This window comes from Lagopus muta, chromosome 7 (assembly GCF_023343835.1).
Source record: "Lagopus muta isolate bLagMut1 chromosome 7, bLagMut1 primary, whole genome shotgun sequence".
NCBI lineage: Eukaryota > Metazoa > Chordata > Aves > Galliformes > Phasianidae > Lagopus > Lagopus muta.
In genome coordinates, this window is record NC_064439.1 from 50109116 (window position 1) to 50132859 (window position 23744).

Consider the following 23744-nt stretch of genomic DNA (forward strand, 5'->3'; position numbering starts at 1 on the left):
TTGGCTAAAGAGCTCCTTGATGGATTACAGTTTGAACGTTTTAATATTCATCCCCATCACTGTAGTTCTGCTGTCTGTGCAGGACTGGCCTCTGGAACACTAACTAAACTTCTGTAAGTCCATTCAGCTCGCTTTAGTGGATCCTTTGGCCAAACTGAAAAAGGAAAAGAAAGAAAAAAAGAAGAAAAAAGAAAAGGAGGAAGGAGGAGGAAGGAGGAAGGAGGAGGAAGGAGGAGGAAGGAGGAGGAAGGAGGAAGGAAGGAGGAAGGAAGGAGGAAGGAAGGAGGAAGGAGGAAGGAGGAAGGAGGAAGGAGAAAGGAGGAAGGAGAAAGGAGAAAGGAAAAGACTTCTGGGATAATAAATATACTACTTATACAGTGGTGGAAGTGCATCAGAATGCACTATCAGTAGCTTCTTCCATCCAGCAAACAGCACTGCTTCAGTCTGTAAGCAACCTTAGAAAATCCTCACAAGCATTAGCAACAGTTGCATGCAGCTGGCATGGTATATTGGCCCACAGAAAGACAATGACAAGACATCCTGGCAACACCACCGCATTACTGGGAGGGAAAATCGTTTCATCTAATGCAGCTGGCTGTGGGTACAGCACAGCTCATCTTTTTTATAACCTCTGGATCCCATGCAGCGTTTCTTAACAGACTTAATAACGTGGTCTCCACAAGAAAATGACAAATTGTCCTCTGCCAGGAAACTGACAAAAGAAATCCCTCCCTCCATTACCTCGAATGGACTCTCCAGTGAAAAAATAATTTATCTTCTGCCTTGAAGCATGCCTTCTGTTTTGCTGTTGTTCCCCCTAACTTCTTGTGTGACTGCACATTAATGTATCCTCTGCTGCTAACCCGCATTTAACTCTCAGCAACCCCAGTCAAGTGGTTTAATCCAGACGCCTAGAAACACTTCCCACTTCTATTACATGTGTGCACAATGATCATATACCCTAAGGATAGCAAATAACTGAACAAAAAGCGACTATGCACACACAAATATTTTTGTATATATGTACATATACATGCAAATATTTTTGTACCTATATGCATATGCATACATATTTCTGTAAACATGGAAAATTCTTGTGGTTGAAAGCGAGCTACTGAGTTGAAAGTGCTTACTGGTTGAAAGTGGAAACTGAGGAAAGCAAGAGGTGATGAAAAAATAAATCCTGATCTGCATGGGAGAGAGCTAAAGGAGAAACCTCACAACTCAGACCGAACCCCAAGCAAAGGCTAAACATGCAGTTTGGTCATTACGTATGCCTCAGCACTGAACATGGGAAGATGTGAGTACCCTGTATTAACATATGGATCACAAATATGTGCAAGATGCAAATATACATGTGGCTAAGGAGAAGTAAAAGAAAGGTAAAGCATAGGAAAGAAACAAACACATCCTCGTAAGCTGCTGATCAGACGCAGGAACAAATCAAGAAAAGCTGGGTAATTAAAAACCCTTAGGGGGCATTTTTAGAAGCTGACAGAACTTCCAAAGAGTGAATCAATCTGAGAAAGTTACTTGTTTAAATAACAGTTTGGAGATTTGTCTGTTCCGTGCAGCAGAATCATGTCTGAACGCTATTTCGAAGGCCAGGTCTTGAACGTTGGGTACCTGTGCAGCATTCTGCAAATCACTGTAGCTCAACAGCTTTCCAGCAGCTGAGGTTCTAGACCACAGGGTGAAAGTCTTGGAAATAGTTTATACTTAGCAGCTTTGATGAGTAATTTATGGCATGATAAGAATTAGAGAGGGAAAACTGTAATTAGAACAATTATGTCTATTTTTAGATATTAAAACAGTGCAGATTCTATGGGATGCACAATCAGATGAACTCTCAGTGAGACTTTCTTCCCTGCTGTTCAACTTGATTTTTTTTTAAATTTCAACCAAATATTCATAATTATTTAGCTTCTCTCTGTACCATCCTAAGCAATTACTCTCCTTCTGTGGTGTTTACACTCTTCAAGCTCTTGCAGATGAGTAGATAGTTATCAGATGTGCTCTCAAGCCACTCAATAATATGCATTTATTGCCTTCTTTAATCTCTATGTCCATATTCTAAATTAATCAGTCATTTCATTTTGCTCTCTGGGTTCCTTCCAGCTTGGGAGAGCTATATAGTTACCATGCCTGCACTCTAGGGCATCAGGTCTTCACTGTAGGCTGACACGTCTAGGATGAAGCAGCCCTAGAAATTGGTAATCCAAGTCACCTACTTCTACAAATACATACTCCAGCAGAGTATGTATTTCTACTCAGTTTCTCATATATCATTGTTTTTCATTTTCTCACTATGGGACAGTACCTTCATGATGGGGTAGCAACCTGCTCCACAATTTCCAGGGCACTGCTGATGAAACTGGCATTGCTCAAGATGAGTAAAAGTAGAAATAGACTTTGCTTATTACCTCTTGACACTGCTAAACTCTTTGAGTCGTTTTCTTCCTCTTTGCTCCCTTATGTCCCCCCTCAGCTTCTTAGAGAGTTTTCCCTGTGTATTTCATCAATTTTTTTATTTCAGAACTTTACAGAAGATGGAAAGGCAAATTCCCTTCATTTGCCCTATTGACATCTACCCTAAGCACTCATTCAGCTCATTTCTGAGAATGTCAGATTGTCAATATTCAAGCCAATCTGTGTTAAGTTTTTCAAGTCAAGTTCCACAACGCACTTCTTTTTTAACAGGGCCTTCGTCAAATTACGTCCCTTGTCTGTGCTTCGGTCTGATCAATGCTAGCATGGAGATATCCTTTCTGAAACACTCTGACATAGTCCGGTGGTAAGTTCTAAATAAGAGATAAAAAAGAATTAAAACTACCATGTTCTGTGTAGTCATTATTTACTTCCTAGAAAAGAATAGTTAAATTGCCCAGAACTGCTAATTCCTCACACTTCTTTTTAGGGTTTTCCTTATGATCATTTCAGGTTTGTTCTTAGTTACAGACAACTTCTAATCATTCCCTAATAAACACCCCCAGGATGAGCGTATTACCAAACAGCTTCAGATGCTTTTTTGCTGGTTTTTAGGACTGTTGTGAAGATCCCCCCGTTTCCTCATCCCCACCACAGGGCATTTCAGTTCATGGCAAGTTCCTCACAAAGTCATACCAACAGTTCAACTCCCTCCTCTCTTTTGTTCTCTATTGACCTGATGGCAAGGTCTGGCCTGTGTTTCTGCTTTGGGAAATGAATGGTGCTTAACCCAAGCTTTTAAGTGCAAAAGTGTCACCCACTTGTAGCAGCATTGCTGGGGCACTAAATGAAGGGCATGGAAGTAGAGCTAACAGGTGAAAGGAGGTGATCCTGTCCTTTTACTCTGTGCTGGTAAAGCCTCACATGGAGCACTGCATCCAGATGTGGAGTCCTCGAGTACAGGAGAGACGTGGACCTGTTGGACAGTGTCCAGAGGAGAGCCACAAAAGTGATCCAAAGGATGAAACACCTCCCCTGTGAGGGCAGGCTGACAGAGTTGGAGCTGTTCAGCCTGGAGAAGGCTCCAGGGAGACCTGACAGTTGCCTTTCAGTATCTAACAGGGGGGATATGGGAAAAAAGGGGACAGACTTTGAAAACTATCTCAGTGAAGAGAGTTTGCTGCAATAGGGCCCTAGTTTGTAACTGAGCTTTTAGGAGCTAGCAGATAACTATAATAGCATCCTCTTCTCCAATCTCCAGACCAGGCTAACAGGAGATAAAGTTACATGACCTGCCTATGGCCATCAGTGTTCTTCATCTTAGTTTCTGAGGGACAAGAGGAGAGAAAGTATAGATGAGGTGGATCATAATACCACAATTATGAAAGAACTGGGATAGAACTGTTCTATACTCCCATGTGGTCAAGATGCGGCCACCACTCTTCATTTCCATCTATACAGAGTACAGGAGAAGCCAAGGATGCTCCTAGGAGACAAGGGAAAGACAGCCAAATGGGGATCAGGCAGACAGCCCACCAATCCCTGCCACACCATCACCTGCCTCAGGAGACTACAGGTGCTACAGATTTAGATGGCCTCAAGGGAAAGAGGGAAAAGTCACAGAAGAAAAATGCAGTAAGGGTCCAAGTGTGAAGAAACTACTGACAGACCAGGAGATTCCGGGAATGACTGGGAGCTCGTAGGGTACTTGAAGTGAAAGAGGAGAACAAGGACCTGCCCTATTCTTACATAAATTTTGGGGCATCTGCTTTTGGTCACTGCATGGAAATGATACGGGGCTAGGTGGACCACCAGGGTGATGCAGTACAGTCCCTCCTGCTCTGTGAACTCCTACCATGTTCCAGGGGCCCCAAAGCCGAGATAGCCATAAAACCCCATCTTCTCATATTCAGCTAGAGCATAACCAATACTCCAGTAGACTTCTCACTCGCTTTCTAGGGACCTCCACAGCTCTGAGAAGCATGAGCAAGATCTTCCAAGCCTGTAACAGTGAATTCTTCCGTTCCGTCTTAGCCCAACACGCTGCACAAAAGAAGGGCTTTGTTCTACACCTAACAGCAAGTACATACAACAAAAATAACTAAGATGTGTATACCCTGACCACAGAGTAGCAATCCTCCCTTTCATCTTTCTGTGCAAACTTCAGACACAGGCTGGCTACAGGAACATTGGGAAAATGTACAGGTGACTTTATTTACCCCACAAGAGGAGAGGAGGAGATAGTTCTACTCAACCTTGGAGCTTTTCCTGCACATTAAGCATCAGTTTCTCATCAGGTAAGTGTCTGATGCTCCACTGAGTGCAGTGGCAGCAGGAGAGGTATAGCGACACTCCATACGGAAAAGCTGTTTGACACAAAGGTTGGAGGTCAAAAGTTTAAATGTTTGTGACAGAGACTACAGCAGTCCTTTTCTGGTTAATAACATCAAGGGGTTTGCCAGCTCTTAATGCTAGTATTGCTGCTTCTTTGGATCCCATGGAAACTCTAGCACATTTATTGTTCTCTGGGAATATAAGGACTGTTTTAATCTCTATGCTGAATCAAAAGTTGTGACTAACCTTATTCCTGAGAAGAATGCACAGGCAAACAATGCCAGAAGATGCAGCACTGTAGTCCTAACCAACTTGGAGCTTTCTTCTTCCTCAAAAAAAATAAATGATGTTTATGGATGGAAACATATGGTCCCTACTGGACAGCATTAGAAGTCTCTGCTCCTGAACTCCCCACACAACTGATTTTAATTGTTTTGTGCTATGGTAGGAGGCAAAACGCATTTGCTGTGATGAAGATCTCAGTTTTGCCAGTCATTGTTGACGAACAATCCTTTTAGGTAGAACTGTGGCAGAGTCAGAAATAGCAGTGAGATTCTCCGAGACGAACCCAAGAGCTGTAACCACAAGAAGCATCGCTTCTCCCAGCCATTCCCTGCTCTCTGAACTCATGCTTGTGGTTAGGCAGCAACTTACTACAGGATCTCTGCAGTGCATGTTCCAAGCATTGTATCAGCCATCGATACCTCACGCCTTGCCAGAAGCAGGATCCAAGTTCATTTGTTACTATCTTCCTCTGATGCCTGTTCCCCGCTCCACAATGAGGATTAGCAGTTTAAGTTATGCTTCTGACCTCCATCTGGCTAGGCAGAAACAGATGTCTGCGTACTTGGGTACGATCTTATTTCAAAGTGGGGACTCTGGGTTACTAATGACGTTATAAAGGCAATAGCATATGTTGGCTCTCAACAGTCCATTGTCTAATTGGGATGGTTTTAATCAAATAAAAATGTACCCAAGTCTTCACAGCTAATGAATAAATCCCCATTTTAAATAATGACAATAATTTCAAATTCTCCATCAAGGCAGCGTTGCAAGGCATGCCTGCAATAGTAGCAGCTATCGTAACAGGCCTGCGAGAGGCTGCAGCAACATCCGCTTGGCCCAGCTCATTATTTAAACAGCCCCTAACTGCCCTTCCCACAGGCAAGCTGCAGCCAAATTGTTTTCCTTCACTTCACAAACCAGATATGCATGGCTTATTTGAACAGCCCAACAGTTTACTTTAGTCTCTGTTTAAATACCTTCTACCACATATTTCAAACAAACAGTTCACTTCATTAGAAAGGCAAACAGTTTAGCCACAGAATACTAGCACTTGAGGGGAACCGCACCGGGCTGAGAAATCCTCTGCCTCTGTGTCAACAGTGCCTGGCCAGTAGCCCCAGCAGCATCCATGTGGAACTCCACTTCAAAGCTTTTGCACAAATACTTCACACGTCTGTTTGTAAGTAACTGATAACCCTGGAAAGATTATCTGCAGGGCTGAAAGCTCCCATGACTGTCAGTGCCACTGCACGGGCAAAGAGAGAAAAACCAAAATGTTCATTGCCATCCCTCGTTGAGTTATGAAACAATAAACTCAGTGGTAATCCAATAATATAAGCTAAACCTGTTAAACTGGAAAAACGATGCTGCTTTGGTACCGTACTTTGGCATATTTGGCTCTACACAGGGAAGCAAATCTTATCCTTAGCAATGGAAAGGTTACTGCACTGCCAACAGTATTTAACCCAGTTGTTAAACTGGCCAGAGCAGAGGCTTATAGGCAGGAGAGAGCTGCATCATCAACAAAACTCTTCACTAGACAAAGTAGTAAGCAGTTACTTTCTGGACAAAATGCATATGGAGTTTGGAATGCCTCAAGAGCTCATCGCAACATACTCTCAGCTCCAAGAGGCAAGTCCAAAAGGAGGAGGCAGAAAAAGGCAGGCAAGCAGCAGGCAGTGCCAGGAGGCTGCCCTTCTCTATGCAGCCATGAGACCTGCTGGGCACGCAGGCCTCGTGCTCACCACCAAGCAGGGCATGCTACAAGGAGGACAAAGCATTTCAGAGAGAGTTTGCCGCTGCTCCTTGCTGCTTTCCACTGCAAACTGAGCAGTTTTAACCAAAATACGGGCATCTGCATGTTTGAGTGAAACACAAGTACATATGGCTTTAGTTAGTACTGCTTGGAGGAGCTGGGCTCAATGATGATCCCTGTGGGTCCTTTCCAACTGGGGATATTCTATGGTTCTATGACTATGTAAGTACCAGAGCTCTCCTCACTGTCATCACCACCATGCTTTTTGGAGCAGTCGTGGCAAGCTGAGGGACAGCATCCCCTTGGCATCAGTGGTAAAGCTCAGAACTTCATCACAGCCTCAAAGAATAAATTATCAACTACCCATGCACTCTTGAATCCAACTCTCAGGCAAAAAGAAGCAACCAAAAATCTAAAAACCTTTCAGGAAGTTTGTCAGAAGGGACTAACAGTACAAATCTGGAAGTTCAGGCTTCATAAACCAAGAGAATGCTCAAGTTATTCAAACCATCACATGAAGAGCAGAGGGACAGGTAAGATTACTATTAAGGGGAGTCAAGTATTATAAAGTATGAACATGAAGGTTAGGATGCTCAAACAGTAAATTTGACCTTGTAGTGGCTCAAAGCACAATTTTCAGTTTTCCTCATATTCAGAGTGAAATTCAGGTTCCACTGAGTCAAAGTTTTCTCACTAATTTCAATGGAGTCAAGACAGTGACTAAATCATCTTTGTGATTTTATTGTGAATCTTGCTTTTCTTTTCAGTGTTGGTTTGGTTTTTGTTTTGTTTATAAAAGTTCCAGACTTTTTAGTCATCTCACAAAAAGAACCTCAGCCTTCTTTTAAAAACCAAAAAAAAAACCACACGCACAAAAACCAGCACACATGCTTACAGCTGCTGCGGCTGCAGAGGAAAGCTGGAAAATGAGAAAATCCCAGGTTTCAAAACCTGTGAGATCCAACAGAAGCACACATGAGCACACATGCTGGTACAGGATCTCCAAACAAGCATGCTTGTGTTTTGCATGCTGACATGCAAAAAGCAATGATTTTGAACACCTAACTACTTGTGGATGACAAGACAGTATGTATTTTTTCCAGTATCTGCTGGCATCAAAATCTACAGGTTTTAACTGTGGTCACCCTTATTTTATTTTTTATTTTTCACAAGTCAATACCAGAATTTGGTAACAACTGCCTTTTTTTTTAAAATTATTATTATTGTTATGTTTCCTGTATAAAAGGTAGCATTTGTCCTCTCTGTTCAGTTTTCTTCTACAGTGTGCTTTAAGGCTATGATCTGTATTCATGAAGATTGTTTATTAAAAGATACAAGGCAAAAAGATCCTTTCTGAATGCTTTGGTAGAATGGCTGAATTTAGGTTTAAAGTGGGAATAAAAAAACCCTAAGTTGCAGCATGAACTAAAGAAAACAACAGTCTTATCCAAACCTTTGAGTGGCTACGATAATACAAGCAATAAATTTACTATTATTATTACAACTGATAACATGAGCTGAGCTAATAGAACGAAAATATCTCCTAAACCAGTTCTTGAAGAGCTGATTATATTAACCATTAGGTGCCAGGAGGTGGGGATTTCCAGCATACCAAGTTTGCTGATAGTTACTCATACTGAAAATAGGAGTCCAAGCCCCGCCGTTCTTGTGGGTTACATTCAAACAATATGATTTTTTCAAACCACACTGATCCATTCAGAAGGGTAAAAAAGAAAAAAAAATCAATTTCTTTCAAGATGTTTCTGGCCTGAGGCTTTTCTAATACAAAAAGGAGAAAAACAATTTATTTTTTATTACGTCGTTCCCCAGTCTTCAACTTGAAACAAACCACTTCTGTGTAACTTTTTTACAACCTTGTAGCCAGCCCTCTGCTGCAGTTTTTTGTTCCTTGGCACATACAGCAAGGATGAAAATTGGCTATTCATTGTCTTCAAAGCAGGGAGAAAAAACAGTAAGCTGCTCAAGATGGAACTGACAACACCACCACCAATTCCTTTTTTTCTTCATGTACTTATTCCGTATATTACTGGGAGCCAAATAATGGCTTACATGTCCATATTCTTCCTTCTGTTTGATGAGCTGACATGATGAGGAGATGCACTGCCCTGACTGGGTATTTAACTGGCACATCCTGAACTTTGTTTCTCAGTGTGACCACAGCTTCCACAAGAAGTTACCCCTGACTGAACAGCACACAGTTTCTTGAGTTGGTGGCTTAAGGTGCCAGAATTAATCTAAGTTTCACCCCAGAATTCAACCAACAGGCTTTCCCTCCAAATTCAGAACAGACAAGTTATTTCAAGAGCCAGTCCTGAGGTAAGGAACTTTCCCATTCTCTAGATATGGCAAAGAATCCCAGCAACACAGGAAAATCCCATCATTCCAAACTTCTCAGCAAGTACTATTTGGCTGTTTTCTTCATTTGAGTAGTCTGTAATTAGCTTCATTTTATCTACCCGTACTGCAGCAACGAACACTTCAACTGATCTAAACAGCACAACTTAAGTTAACCTCTTATGAATGTACTCTTAAAGACTGAAATATACACAAAGCATTTAGTGAAGAAATTCAGGTCTCTGTTTTAATTCCACACTGCCTTGACTTGTATTTTTCAAGCACTGAACCTGAGTGATATCTCTAAAGAAAATGACCTCTTACTTGATGCCCAAGCCCAGGGTAGCCCTCAATAGACTTGAGTTCAGCAGCCTTCTTGACAGCAGAATGTGAATGAGCAGCATCAACAGTAGCCTGTGTTCTTGGATTCCTCTTGGTGACATATTCTCATTAGTCCAAACAAGATGGCAACACTTTGCTGATGTTTACAGTTACAGCAGAAATGCTAAGTCACAGCTTGAAACAGTGATTGAGCACCTGGTGGGAAGGCAGGGCCAACCCAGGGCAGCTCAGCTGCACACAGTGTACCTGAGTAACCAGAAGGGGTGGAGTCACAATCTACTCCTTCCCAGACCTCATTTAAGGGTTGGCAGTGGAGACAAGGGTATTCTGCTGGAGGTCCCTGCTTACATGAGGTCTTCCAAGAAAACTCTTGTTAGTATGCCTATAGGTTCATTAATATATCATGGTTAGAATTTGGGGATAAGCAATGATGCAGACAATTTCCAACAATTAACCTACAACTGCAACACAGTGAACAACTCTATGATGAGGTACATTAAAAGCTAAGACCAAAAGAAGATGTTTCAAGAGGAACAGCAACTACTATCTCCTCCACAAACAAGTCTGATTTGTTCTGACTGAAATCTGAGAAACCACTTATCATTACACTCAAGCTACAAGCTTCAACTCAGAGACAAGTAGCACGTTTGTAGGTCAGCGTGAAAGTAATGCTTCCCATTTATTTCCATGGAAACTATAACAGATACAAAGAGCACAATAACACCATTTGATAGAGCAAGTTCTCACAAATAACAAACACTATTTTTCAACATAGTCACAACCATTAGCTATGCATTTTTGTAAGCTATGGACAAAAGCCTGTACACCACACTCCTAAAGCTCTGCACCAGCAGAGCTTACCCACTGTCACTAAAATGTACTGCCTCCTGCTTCGCAGTGTTCGCACCGATTGCCCAGCAGCAAAATGTAACAGAATATTATTGGGAAGATTCAGTCTCTACTGCCATACAGCAACATGTGCCTGTGATGCCATGGGCAAAACGTAGTAAAATAGGAAGCATTATTTCCGGAGCAGCTCTTGTAAATCCCCAGGACAAGAGGTAGACGCCTTTTCTTCCCACTCATCTGAAAGATTTGGGGAAGGTCAAAGTGGGGCATCAACAACCAGGAATGAATGGAGTTGAGAATTTGAACACTAGGTGAGCCCTCCAGGGCGGCTCAGGGAGGGCTGTCATGTCAGGCACATGTATGGACTGTTTGGCCAGGTGGGAAAGCAGTTGTCAAGATGGAAAGTTCCATTTGCTTCTGGCATTCATTCCAATTTGTACCTGATTACAAATTTGGTGTACAACTTGTTTTTTGGAAAAAAAAGAAAAGATTCAACAGAGAGTCTCCTTTTCAGACACGGGCTCAGAAAGAAAACAACACTCCTGAGCTCTTTCCTTTCTCCCTTCCCAAGAAGAGAATAATGGGCGAGTGGAGGGGGCTGGAAGGAATCCACAATTGTGTTCTGTCTTAACTGAAGCACTAGGCTCATGGGCAGATGATGTTTCTCCCGTGCACATGAGCACAGTTGATCTGCACCCTGAGCACAGGGAAGCTCCTTGCTCCCTGGTGCTGAGCTGAAGAGTGAGGAGGGGTGTGAAGACGACACTGGAACAAGAGCTATGTTAACGAGGCATACAGGATTTGCACCGCAGACCAGCTGTAGGTACACTAAGATTGTAATATCTGATTCAGAACCAGTTTGCTCATCATACTTACACGAGCCCATCAAGGCACAAAGCAGTCTCTAAATGTGATTCATGTTTTGGAAGCCTGATGGAGGCCAGTCAGGAGAAGGAACTTGACAAGGTTGTTCTGTGTTGGTCCAGTGCAATTCTATGTGTGCAGTTCTTTAAGGAAAGCCCTTCTGTAAGAACCAGGTGCACCCATTACTTGCATGCAGAAGCCTAACAAAGCTTTATCTGCATGTGGGAGGTAAAACAGCGCATGCAGACCTCACTAGATGGTGAAGCCCTCCTGAGAATCAGGAGCTAAGTCATCCATATGCAAGCCACACAACAAAGACCTGGTGTGCTCCCCTCAGCCCAGAAATGGCAAAGACAAAAGATACAACAGTGCAGCCCTGCTAACATAAACTTTGGCATCACAGCTAAAGCCCTGGCTCGTTTACCCAGGCAGCAAGCCTGTAGCTGAAGCAGCCTGCACAGCACCCTCAACTCTTGGCATCAGCACCAGAGATGGTGGGACACTGCTGGGCACAAGCACCAGCACCCACCACAGCTACACCAGCTGCGATGGGCTCACGGGCTCTGTGCTGACCCCAGCACCAAAGAGTGGCTGGGAACAAGCCTGTTCATGGCGGGATACAAAACTAATGCTTAAATGACAGTTCTTCAGCACTTCCAGCAGTCACAAACAGAGCCAGCACCTAGAGCAGGGTGCTGCTGTGTTAGGCATTCTTTGACATATACGGACACATCAACCCTCGTACAGCGGCTCAAACCTTCCCATCCCTTAGCAGACTGAAGACTAAAGCAGGCCAGGGAGTTTCCAGCCAATCAAATAAAATACAGAGGTGTCTGCTGGGAAGAGCTTTTCCAGCCAATGTTCTCTATTTAATACCCCAGTGCCTCTTCATGCAGTGTTAACTCCAACATGGAAAAAAAAATCAGAGTTTGGACTTAATCCAAAATCCACATTGCCCAAGCAGTTGAGAATCACTATGGGGACAATTCAGTACACACTGTTTTTCACTTGACAGCTTCAGCCCCAAGCCACCAGGTACTGGCACAGATGCACGTTGCATTGCACTTAAACCCTGCCAGACTGCTCCAGCTAGGGCATCTGGAAAGGCTAAGGAGCCACTGCTGCCACAACAGGTATTCCTATTGCTGCCAAACCAGGTGGGGAAGAAGTATTGGCAAAGATCTGTTGTACGGATGTCTGCAAGGACTTCTTAACTCTTTTTCCCCACTTGCTGGCAGCAGCCTATGCCAATACAGACACTTTAAAATGACAGAAAAGAGCATGGAGAATTCAACGGAGAATCAGGAAACAGAGTAACAGCTAAAATGAAAAAGAAATTCTCCAATAAGTAAGAGGCCTGCATAAGTGCATGTTTTTGGAAGCGCTGAGGATAAAGATCTGTATGGATAATGAGCAATATGAGGAGACCCCTCTGGGAGGGCCTTACAGAGCTCATTTGCTGCTGAAATAGGTACAAATCTGGCAGGCAGCAACTGCAAAGAAGAGTAAGAAAGGAGATGGGGAAAGGAGACCGGAGCTTGGAACGTTAGATGAAGAGAGAGAGGGAAGCTGGCTTGCAGCCAGGATTTTTGTGAATGGGTGGGTGTGTAGTATCCATTTCCTCCGAGTTCCAGGGGGGAAAAACAACAAGAGGGTAGGGAAATGCTCAGAGCGATATGTTATTTGGTCATGCTTCAAAAATGTGCCACCGCTGTCACATCATTCGATATTTTCCTAGTATTATGGGTATTTTCTAGCAGCCTGACTGGTTCACTTTTAACAAAGCTATTTTTCATCCTGGGCTGAATGTATTCCACTTTTATACAGCAAGTATCTATTCATAAAAAATGCAGCCATTAAGTGAATAAGTCTGAATTTATGAGCATAGAAGGCTCTAATGTATCTTAACTGTCTTGAATTCTCATACTGATTTCTGCCAAGCTAACATTTTCTTCTTACAGTGTAAAGGGAACAACAAGGGGTGCTAGGAGGGGTCTAAGAGGCAATTTCACAGGTGCTGTAAAAATTCCAGTTTTTTCTGAGTATACTCAAAGTATAAATATTCTACTTCATTGCTGGCAAGACAAGTTAGGAGAGAATATCTGATGGCAAAAAGAATGAACTTCAGAGATGAAAAAAAAAAGAGCTCCAACATCACGAGGTTTGGTTTGTTGCTGTTTCCTCCCTAGATGCATGATCAAGTCTTGCCCTTGTCTTTCATCGTTTGGATCTAGTTTTTCATTACAGATGTCTCTTAATTATAAAGTAGGTGAACTGTGTGGTGGAGACATTGTAAGCTGAAACAGTCATGTAACATAACACAGAGTACTGCAGCTTGAAAGTTAGCTGCAAACAAAGCAAGCAAAACCATTCAGAATACTTCACAGAACAAAGGAGTGACCAAACTCAAGACAGTGCAGTATGCAATTATTAGAGCTATGACACATAGAGAAGGACCTAAAGTTAGGCTCCTCAGCAGAGGTTAAGGTTAGAGATTCCCAAAGGACATCATTCCCTAAAGTGAACACGCACACGTGTGCATGGAGGAATTGCCTTTGACTTCATGAAGAGTGAACTTTCACCTCCAATTTCCAAATAAATATGTGTTTTATATATGACTGAAACACTGAAGTAATGATAATTAATTTTCTTTGCTAACACAAGCCATTAGGAAATGTTTGGAAAAAACTGTAAATCCTGTAACATGATAGGAAAATAAGTGAATGGCACTTACTTGGAGTGAACACCAAAAACAAACTGTAATTCAGCCTTGTTCCCTGAAATGAAGGGGTTTTAGGTTTCCTCTAACCTGCAGAAAAGTTGCCAGATTGCCCAGTGGGGCTCCAGGAGCTATTTGTTTAGTTTTCACGTAGGAAGTCTTGTACGAGGCTGTCAAAATGAGCAATTCTCAGTAATCATGGGTAAAAGGGGACTTCTGTTCACCAGCCAGTGATCTCCACAGTTAGTCAACCTAGAGGAGACCAATCCTACACCACAACAGAAAAGCAGAGATCTGTCAGTGCAGAAACCCCTGGATAACTTCCCCAGCTCCACTCCATTAGAGGATTTAAGTAAGACCTTGAGGCTCACCTGTAAAAGGGCAGCCTGCAGTCTTGCAAACTAGTGCATGCTTGAAAAGCATTTCAAAGATTTACATAAAGAGTCTGTAACTTAATAGAGTGTGAGTATTAAATAACTATAACCATTTAACATTCCTGCAGAGCCTTTTGAATCAACAACTTGTCACCTTGGCTTGGCTGACAGAACCCAAGAACTGCCACGCAGTGCAAACAAAATCCTTCTTGCATCTCTCCAATCACTCCTTCAGCATTTGAATTTCTTACAAATAATTTGTTTTTCTTCAAATATTTTACCCTTCATAATAGGCTGTATATTCTGTTACTGCCCTGCTACCTTGCACGAATTATTTTTATATTCAAGGAGGAGTACAGACATAGGAAGGAAAAAGAAAAACAAAAATCCTTCTAGCAAGCTTACTTAGAAATAAATATATGTTTAGTCCCCTGATAGCTACTGATATTTCTGGCATCGTTTGTTTTTGTTTGTCTGTTTTAAATACATATAAGCATTATCATTAGTACAGATGGATCTAGTAGGCTGTGCAAACTTACCTAGGGTATGTGCTGTCCATCATTCACCAATAAAATGACTCCTATTTTCTGTTCAGCATAAATCTGCTTCATGCCAACACACAGTATCAGATTTTCCATGCTAACCAGCTGTATTGTGATATATTCTAAAAGGTGATGCCAGCTAGTCTTAGAGGATTCCACGCTTCTAAAATTAAATGGATATTTTACTGAGAAAAACACCATTACAGTTACGTGGGGCTACAGGTAAACCAGTCACTTCACCAGGTTCATACAGACTGCAGCCTCTGTGCATCTGAAAGCTGTTCCTTACTGAATGTAACCTCTGCTCCCATTTCCAAGTTCAAAGAATGTTTCTTTTAAGAGCTTTTCTTTTTTCCCTATCAATTCCTTATTATTTCTGTATCATTTCCACAGTATTTGTTCACCTACTGGGTCTAGTACACATTATGCCTTTTACCACATTCTTATTGCATTCTCTTGAGGCTTTGCACCTCTCTATGTGTCAATACCTTCAGTAGATGTTGCCACTCAGTGGTGGGCTTCACTACTTTGCAAGACTTAACACGGGTCACTTCTGCTGATGATGATTTTTTTCTGATTTAGCTACCACAGGAGAGCTGTCTGATGAGCCTTGTGTTCAAATTCCCCACTGCAAGCAGATCCTATCCGAATGCTCATCATGGCACAGGGCTCATCTCCTAAGCACTGACCCACAGGCATGCCACAAGCACCATGACACATCTTTATGACCAAAGTTTACTACTGCTGGATCAGAAGAATTAGGTATGTTTCACAGTTGATGACTGTGTGAAGAAATGCAAGAACAAAACTGTATTGCAGAAAGACTACTGAAGCTTAAGAAAATTCTAAGAGATACCAGTAGTTATAAAATTTCCTAAGGGGGAAAGGATTTACATTCATTTCCTGATGTTTTCAGACAGATGAGTTAAATATGCAGATTTGGAGGGGAATATCAAATGCTCCAAAAAACACTCCATAATTAACGTTTACAAAAACAGTGAGAATTTGCCAGCCAGCAGACGAGACAAGGCCAGTTTAGAACTGGATTTCTAGAGGGAAAACAAAACAATCACAAGTAGCACAGGAGCAAGTCTCAGATCTGTTGGGACAAGCAGGAGCAACCTTCCAAGAAGGAGCTTGCAAAATGCCAGCAGCATGACCCTGCAAGAGGCAACAGGAATTATGGCTGTGTGTGTAGCAGAAGCAAGCACAGCCATAGCAAATGTCCAGCCTGTGGACGGAAATTATTCAGGCTTTTTTGTTAAAAGTACAGAAAAGGACTGAAAATAAGTGTTCAAAACAACGCAAAAGAATGATTTGCTAGAGTTTAAACCATAGCACATAGAGTCATTACATTTGGAAGAGACTTCTAAGATCATCTAGTCCAACCACCCTCCTACCACCAATGTTGCCCAGTAAACCATGCTCCTCAGTATCACATCCACACATTTCCTGAACACTTGCAGGGATGGAGACTCAACCACCCCCCTGGGCAGTCCGTTCCAGTACCTGACCACTCCCCTGCGTAAGTTTTTCCCAATATCCAACCTGATGCCCCCCTGGTGCAACTTAAGGCCATTCCCTCAGGAAGGACACTTAGTGAAATGAAACCCCAAAGACAGATGAATCGCTCATTGCTTATAGGTAACACAGAAATAGATAGAAAAAGTTCTCCACAAGAAACCTCAGTCATGCAGAATGTGAATCACTGAGTGGGAGGACAGCTTATATACACTGCTGTCACATTTTCATCCTTTGGATGAGTATTCTGTTACCCGAATGCTGCTTACATCTGCTTTACATGTGTCTTAGACTAAGTACTTGGATAAGAAGACTCATATCTAAGTTTACCCATTCAAATGGTTAGTGTTTCCACTAAGGTATTTTTAATACAATGCCCAGAAAGCCAAAGACTAAAGGCACACAGGACCAAGTCAGTCCATCTTAATAAAGGTGCCTATGTGCTGTGGGCTGCTCTCTGGGCTTTTCCAGCTAATAGGAAACCCATGGTAACACTTCACACCAGTCACCAAGCTTGCTCTCCCCTCATTCCCCTCATCTCAATTTTTAGCTTTGATCTTCCAACCGTACTCTTCTCTATAAGGAGAAAGAAAAGGAGAAAAATATGTATTTGGCCTTGGTAATGTAAGCTCTGCCAAACAAGATATATACGTACATGTACAGAGCAACAGAAACAAGGGCAGCTGAAATACAGCCACCTCAGGAAGCCGGTTCAAAATTCCATGACGAAACATCTAAGCATATGTAGAGCCACATAAAAGACAAGGGACACCTTCTGCTTCTTGCACAAACAGAGGAGGGAGCTACCTCTGGATAATGGATCACAGCGAGTAAAGAAAAAATATAGTGACATACCAATAGAACCCTTGAGATACTGCTGAGCTAAGCCAAAAGCAGCTGACAGCAGATGCTCAAATATTATCAAATTATTACTTGTGCACTACATGGTGGGCACTGAATATAAGAGACTGCTGTTTAAACTTGACCATCAGGAATGAGGTACATGAGATCTCTGCCCCCAAGTGTATCCACTGTTAAATTAAAGACTTGTTGTATACAGGTGTTCTGAGCCATGGTTCCCATTAATCAATATCTAAGTATGCTGCACAGGCATTGTATGAAACAAGAAGGAAGAAGGTCTGACAGAAATAAAGTACAAAGTGTGCAGAAGCCAAGAAAAAATTAATAGGAAAAGAAGCAATCCAAGCCTAGAATAGCTGGAAAGTGGAACGGACATTTCTCATTCTTCTGCTATCAGAAAGACACTTTTGCCTGAGAGGCTTCGTATCTCCTTTCCCTGCTTTTAGTGGGTCTGTAATACCACTCTATCAGGCAACTGGTGGGAATGCCAAGCACGTTATAAATCCAGTATCACAGCAGTATAGTTCTACTAATGTTCTCTGGCTTTTTCTTGATTACTTAAGAACTTACATACACGTAAAGAAGTACTTAATAAATAAAAGTTATGTTATTAAGACAAATTCTTTCCTCTTTGATCCTGCTTCCAAACACGTGGAACTGGAGAACTCATCAGAATAGATCCAGAAGACACGGTGAGCTCAGCTAATCCATATAGATGCAGTGAAAGATATCAACTGACCTACCAGTGACTTGCAGACCAGCACTGACTTCTGTGGAGAACTTCAGGGGGTCATCAAATCCCCTGCTGAATCAAGCAATAATTCTCAAGACATTTATACTACAATAGACTTTCTTGCCACTGCAATTCTCAGACTCACAGCCAGGATATGTAGCCACCAGAACAAAAGAAAGAAACTTGCCTGAAAATACGGAAGTCCATAACTTTCAAGTATCTCTTATTTATTAGTGTATCTACACGATTAAGCACCACAGTTAGGTACAGGATAAATTTAAAGCATTTAAAAACCCTCTTTAGCAGAAACGTTAAACCTGTTTAAACAAAGCAGCTCAAGTTACAGTGAAGCAGGCCATTTTCTCTCCATCTTTTGCCACCGCATTCTAAGCTCAAGTCAGAGCTCTGAGCTGAGAGACTGAACTCTGAACTCTCTGGACTGAAGCCTCTGCTCTGCAAAGGAATGATTTGTTCCTGAAAGGTGGGTCACACACCATTTAAACAGGATGATGGGCTGCAGTAACCACACCAGATGTCATAGCTCAAACAGCAGGCAAACTGCATGGAAATTCTACTGTAACTTCCCCAAATATGCTCATTTTTAGGCAGCACAAATGGGTCTTTCCTACAACATTTTCTTTTTCTTTTTCTTTTTTATTTTTCATAAGTTAAGATGGCCAAAGCTGAATTATGCTGGGTTTCTCCTACAGAGGAGAAAGACAGAATGTCAAGTTTCACCCCACTTTCCACCCCAAAAGTGAGCAATCACTTCATTTCCCGATGATAACATATGGTTGTGACCAACTCACTCACCATCCATGCCTCAGTGGAGTTTCTATGATAAATTACATGCACTTCCGTACGAGGTCAACAGAAATACGTAATTCAAACAAAACCTTTATACACGTATTCATGAACTTACTTCAGCATCTGACTTTCATGTCAGCATTATATGAGTATCAGTAGGGATGCAAAACACTACAACTGAATCATCCACATGACAGGCAATTTAACATTGTAGTAGCATCTGCGAACATCAAGCAACTAATGTACCAGTTCAGAGAAGAAAGCTTCCTTACTGACAAGTCACTCACGCTAATTGAAGTCCCACACTTGGTTACTGTAAATGACAAACATCTCAGGATCTTACATGTAAAAGCTTTCCTTTGATACAGCTGCAGGCTTGTCGTGTTTTTTGACTTATTGTAAAATAAAGACACAGGACAGGAGGCTTTTGAGACTCCAAAAACATAAAGAAAAATAATGGAACTCATTACTGAAAACAGTTTTGACTTGTTTGAGGTCTGCTTTTGCTAGTGAATGGAACAAATGATGTTACTGGGTGAAAGCTGCCAAGTTTCATTAGAGTACTTCTGTGAAAGTGTATGATCTCAGAGGCTATACATGTTAATTTACAGTAGAGTTTAGATTAAAGTGATGAATGTGTATCTAGTGTACATTTAAATGCAATTTTAAAAGAAAACCAAGCTGGGGCCTTCCTGCTCAACATGCCACTGCAGATTCTCTGGCGTAAAAGCAGAGCACCTCAAGCAATTGCTAGACTGTACTGGCAGAACGGCACCGTATTTAATTAAATGTCCACCGTAACCGTGAAGTTCATTTCCAAACACGGGGTTCAGCTATCAGAATATGGGTAGTTTGAGCAGTGTTATATATCTGCTTGATGGGTAAAAGCTGTCAGAAGGTCCTGTCAAACATGAGGCAGAGTAAAAGATAAGATGAATTCTCAAGTAAATGCAGTCGCGTCTTTTTCCTCTGTAGCTCAAGATGCCAGTTACCATTTTGCTGTTTCCTTTCACGGTGAGTAGCAAGGCAGCCCTAGCACTCCTCCCTCCCGAAACCACGTTAGCATTTTTCTGTTCCTTTTTACATACAAGGTTAGACACCAGTCCAGGTGTACAGAGTAAACACACATGCAGATGTGTGCTGAGAGCAGCATTCAGCAACAATTTATGTATGTATTCTTATCTCCCCCGTTTATAACATGCACCCAAACCACAGCTAAGCTTGCACAACTTCAATTTCCAATTCTGCTATTAAGTGCATCCAGGAAGAGATTTCATGCTTCCTGCTTGTGCCTCTCACATTTCCTTTGAAAGTGATAGGCAATGTCAGGCCAGCTGGGCCAGTACAATAGCCACTAAGGTTAAAACACTGCAGAGCCTCCAAACCATAACATTCCCAATTCGTAACTTACTGACAGCACGGGAAATTACACAGGACTTCCCAGAAGATGATGCTTTTTGGGAGGACACCAAGGATCCTGCAGGCTCGTTCACAGCTTTGCAGGAGCATCTCTCCAGCTTGCACTGACACCTTCAGTGTCCTGAAGTCAGTTCAGCAGCAGTATTACTCAAACAATGCTGTTTTTGAAAAGCAGCACACTTCATGGCAAGGAGTTGCAGATGTTTTGAGAAAAATGCTCATTTGTTTTTTCTTTTTCCTTTTCTTTTTTAAATCAGATCTGTTTAAGCTGAAATTGAACAGCAAGCTTGTAGAAATAGGAGCTATTGGCATCTGCTGATAGCTGTGCTGATACATATGCAGCAGTTCCTCTTTAGCAGATGACATTTGGAGCAGAGGGGGACTGGTCCTGCTTTCTGTTACAGGACTGCAGCTCTGCTGATTTCAGCTCTGGAATCTATATGGAGCAAAAAGAGAACCAGGGCCAGAGATGCAGACATCCACCAAGAAGCTGTCATGACATTTCATGGAAAGGGCATTCTGGGATTCTCTACCAATTTCCACAAACAGCAACAATATCCTTGCAAATTTAGGTGACAGCAGGACTTAGAATCAGTTAATTAGCCAAAGGACAGGGTAATCAGTGGCAAACTAATGTTTAGAAAACAGGTACAATTTTTTAAACGTTGGGAAGATTTCAGAGGATGAGATTATGGGTTGCAGACAAGCAATAGGGCGTCAGAATGATACTTGAGTGGTATTTTCTTTTACAACAGGAGCCCTTCATTTCAAGACAAAGGCCAATAAAAGAAGTTCTGTTTACTGGGCCCCTAGACTTGCCATCTAATTCATCAAAATACTGCATGCTTTTTGCATGACACGTGCGTCTTGTTCAATCAATAGAAAGCTGCTAAAAATCTCCTAAATGTCCTATTCTAAACAACATTTAACAGCTACAACCGCAGCCTGATTTTGATTTATTGAATAATTTGACCAGAGAACACCTTAAGTCACAACAACATTAAGTGCAATAACTTCTCATTCCTTTGCTGAACACCATATGAAATTAAACAAAATAAAAATTGACAGCACAAAGTTATCCTGAACCCATTCCAGATGGATTAAGTTCACCGTATATATTAAATGGAGATTTTAGCTTTGGTTTGACATCGCGTTTCATTGACTCCAAAAAACAAATTAAAAGTAACCCAGGATGTGTTAGCAATTCCATTTAAATCTAAATATTTCTGATAGTAATTATAGAGCAATGGGAAAACGTTGAAGACATTTTGACTTTAACTGCCCTGTCATTCTGATTAAAAAAATATCAGCTTTACATCTGCAAGAAATTTATAAAGTGTACTCTTTACAAATTGTTATGGAGCAATTTGTGCACAGTTAGTTCTTTGTTTAATCGAGAAATCTGCCCAAACTGTGATTGTGTGCTTATTTCCCTAAGGCTGGGAGTGAAGGTTATTTCATTATGCCTTTTGGGAGCAGAAATCTATCTAATACGTTTCTGAATTATTCCAGACTGAGCTGAAGCTGAACATGAGAACAAAGGCCTGCTTCCACAGCAGAAAGACTACCCCAACTCCCAGCTGGGAAGATTTAGGCAGAGATTTATAAGTACAAACACTGAAGAAATTTGCAAGTAATTGCATGTATTTGCTCTCTGTTGTGGTATGCAGTAAACTAATATTTATAAAAACATATCAGCACACTGCTGCTCATTATACCCTTCCCAGTCTCAAAGAGTTGTAATGAAGGTTAGTTTTATTTTTCCCTTTATTCTTCCTGGGTATGAGTGCTAACAAAAGAAGGCGAGAAAATAAGAAGCACTGCTTGATGACTGCTGTGTATGGATGTCAGAATGTACACAAATTCCCAGTAATTAAAAACTAAAATTTAATTGCTGCCAATAAGCAGACAGGAATAATACACCTATCTGCTCTATTTTGTCAAGAACAAAAATTTGAGCATAAGCTTCTTCACTAACAAGCGCCTCTGGAAAGTAACCAGAACACAGTTCAACCTTACCAATACCTATCTTTTGTGTTTCTTGTTAGGTATGTAAATATCCATTTATTTAACACTACTGCTACGGTTTGAACCGTTGACATAGGCAGTAATTACTTTGGAGACTGCTTCATTCAGAGTGTGAATATGGCACTAACGATCCACTGATTTACTATCCTAGTGAGACACACTTTTAACTGCAACCCAGGTGGGCAATTTGGAGAGAGAAATCTTCCATCGTGGTATTTGCATCTCCAAAAGCTTTGCCAAAGCTCGAGTTTGAACTCAACTTCTGTCACCGAGGAAGACACTTGCTTTCCAAATGCTTCCTAACAAAGGAATACCTCCAGGGTCCTGGAAAAGACACAGCAGTATTTGATTTTGGAGAATGCTGGAGATATCCAGAAAGACTTTGTCCACCTGATCTTGGTCCAAACTGCCCATTCCAGATCAGTTTGATTCAAAAGTCTGTTTAATGTTACTAGGTGACAGAAGTGTACCTACCTAACACATCACTTCCAACTTGAAAGCAAAGAGAGGAGTGACTACGGACATAAATTTGACGCTCTGCAATGAACGCACACATTTATCCTCGTTGGGTAAGCAGAAGTAAAACTTCACCACATACCTGAAGCTTTATCTAAACTGATGAGTTTTTACAATTATCTTACATCACGTTATCAAGCTGTTCTGCTTTTAGGCACACACTCTCCACTCCATAGGTTTATCTGAAAGCAAATATTTCTGTTTAGCCCTTGTGATGTCCAAAAAAGATTTTCCTGTAGAATTCTGTATGGAGAGTTCAGAAGGAAGTGTTTATAACAGGTCTTTAAAAATTTGTAAAAATTCAATGCATAATTAATGGTTCGTACTTGGGGTTTTAATGAATATATCATTAATAAGTACTTAGCATAATACACTGGTTTTATTACTCTGTCACATAAGGCTTTTGTGTAGTTCTCAGTATTTTGACATTACAGCTAAGACTGCAGATCATGGAGTTTTCAAACCAACAGTTGCAGTTTAGCCTGTTTTCTACCAAAAAAATGAAAGTTTCAAGTAGACTTTATTTAGTGTTGGGTTAATGTTGTTTAAAGTTGGTAGGAATGTGCTTATTTACTATGTAAGTACTGTAAGATACACGACAGCCTTAACTACTAATTTTCATGTTTATAAATGTTGGGATTGCATAAACCACGAGACAGGTTCACTCTACTGTTGTCACTTAGTGCCTGTAGTGAGCTACTAGAATGAGCGTTTTCTTGTAGGAATTTCACATGATGTCCCTGCACCACTCTCTCCATGCAACCTTCTTTTCCCTTCAGTTTGGGTACCCAACATTTCTGCCTCAGTATGTGAGCTCACCTCATGAGGGACAGAAATCTTGTTAAGGAGAACAATTAAGCAGACGCTTGAGTTCAAGACATTTATTGGAACAACCTGCAGTCTGTGGAATACAATGACATGAGAAAATGTCGAAAGAAGACAACACACTGAGAGGAAGATTTAGTTATTTTAAAACACTAGTTTTTTTTACTTCAATAAATGGGAAAAATGG

The 23744-nt window shown here is 41.4% G+C and overlaps 1 protein-coding gene across 5 annotated transcripts in view; it reads right to left on the minus strand.

Moving 5' to 3' along the window:
- Positions 1–23744, minus strand: part of GLI3 (GLI family zinc finger 3) — a 203718-nt gene that overhangs the window by 98185 nt on the left and 81789 nt on the right. The window contains exon 1 of one of the 5 annotated variants that reach the window (XM_048951160.1): positions 9482–9744. The exons of the other annotated variants lie outside the window; for them this stretch is intronic. The gene's annotated coding sequence lies outside the window, so the exon portion shown is untranslated. Of the gene's footprint in view, positions 1–9481; positions 9745–23744 lie in introns of those variants that run through there. 5 annotated transcript variants of the gene reach the window in all.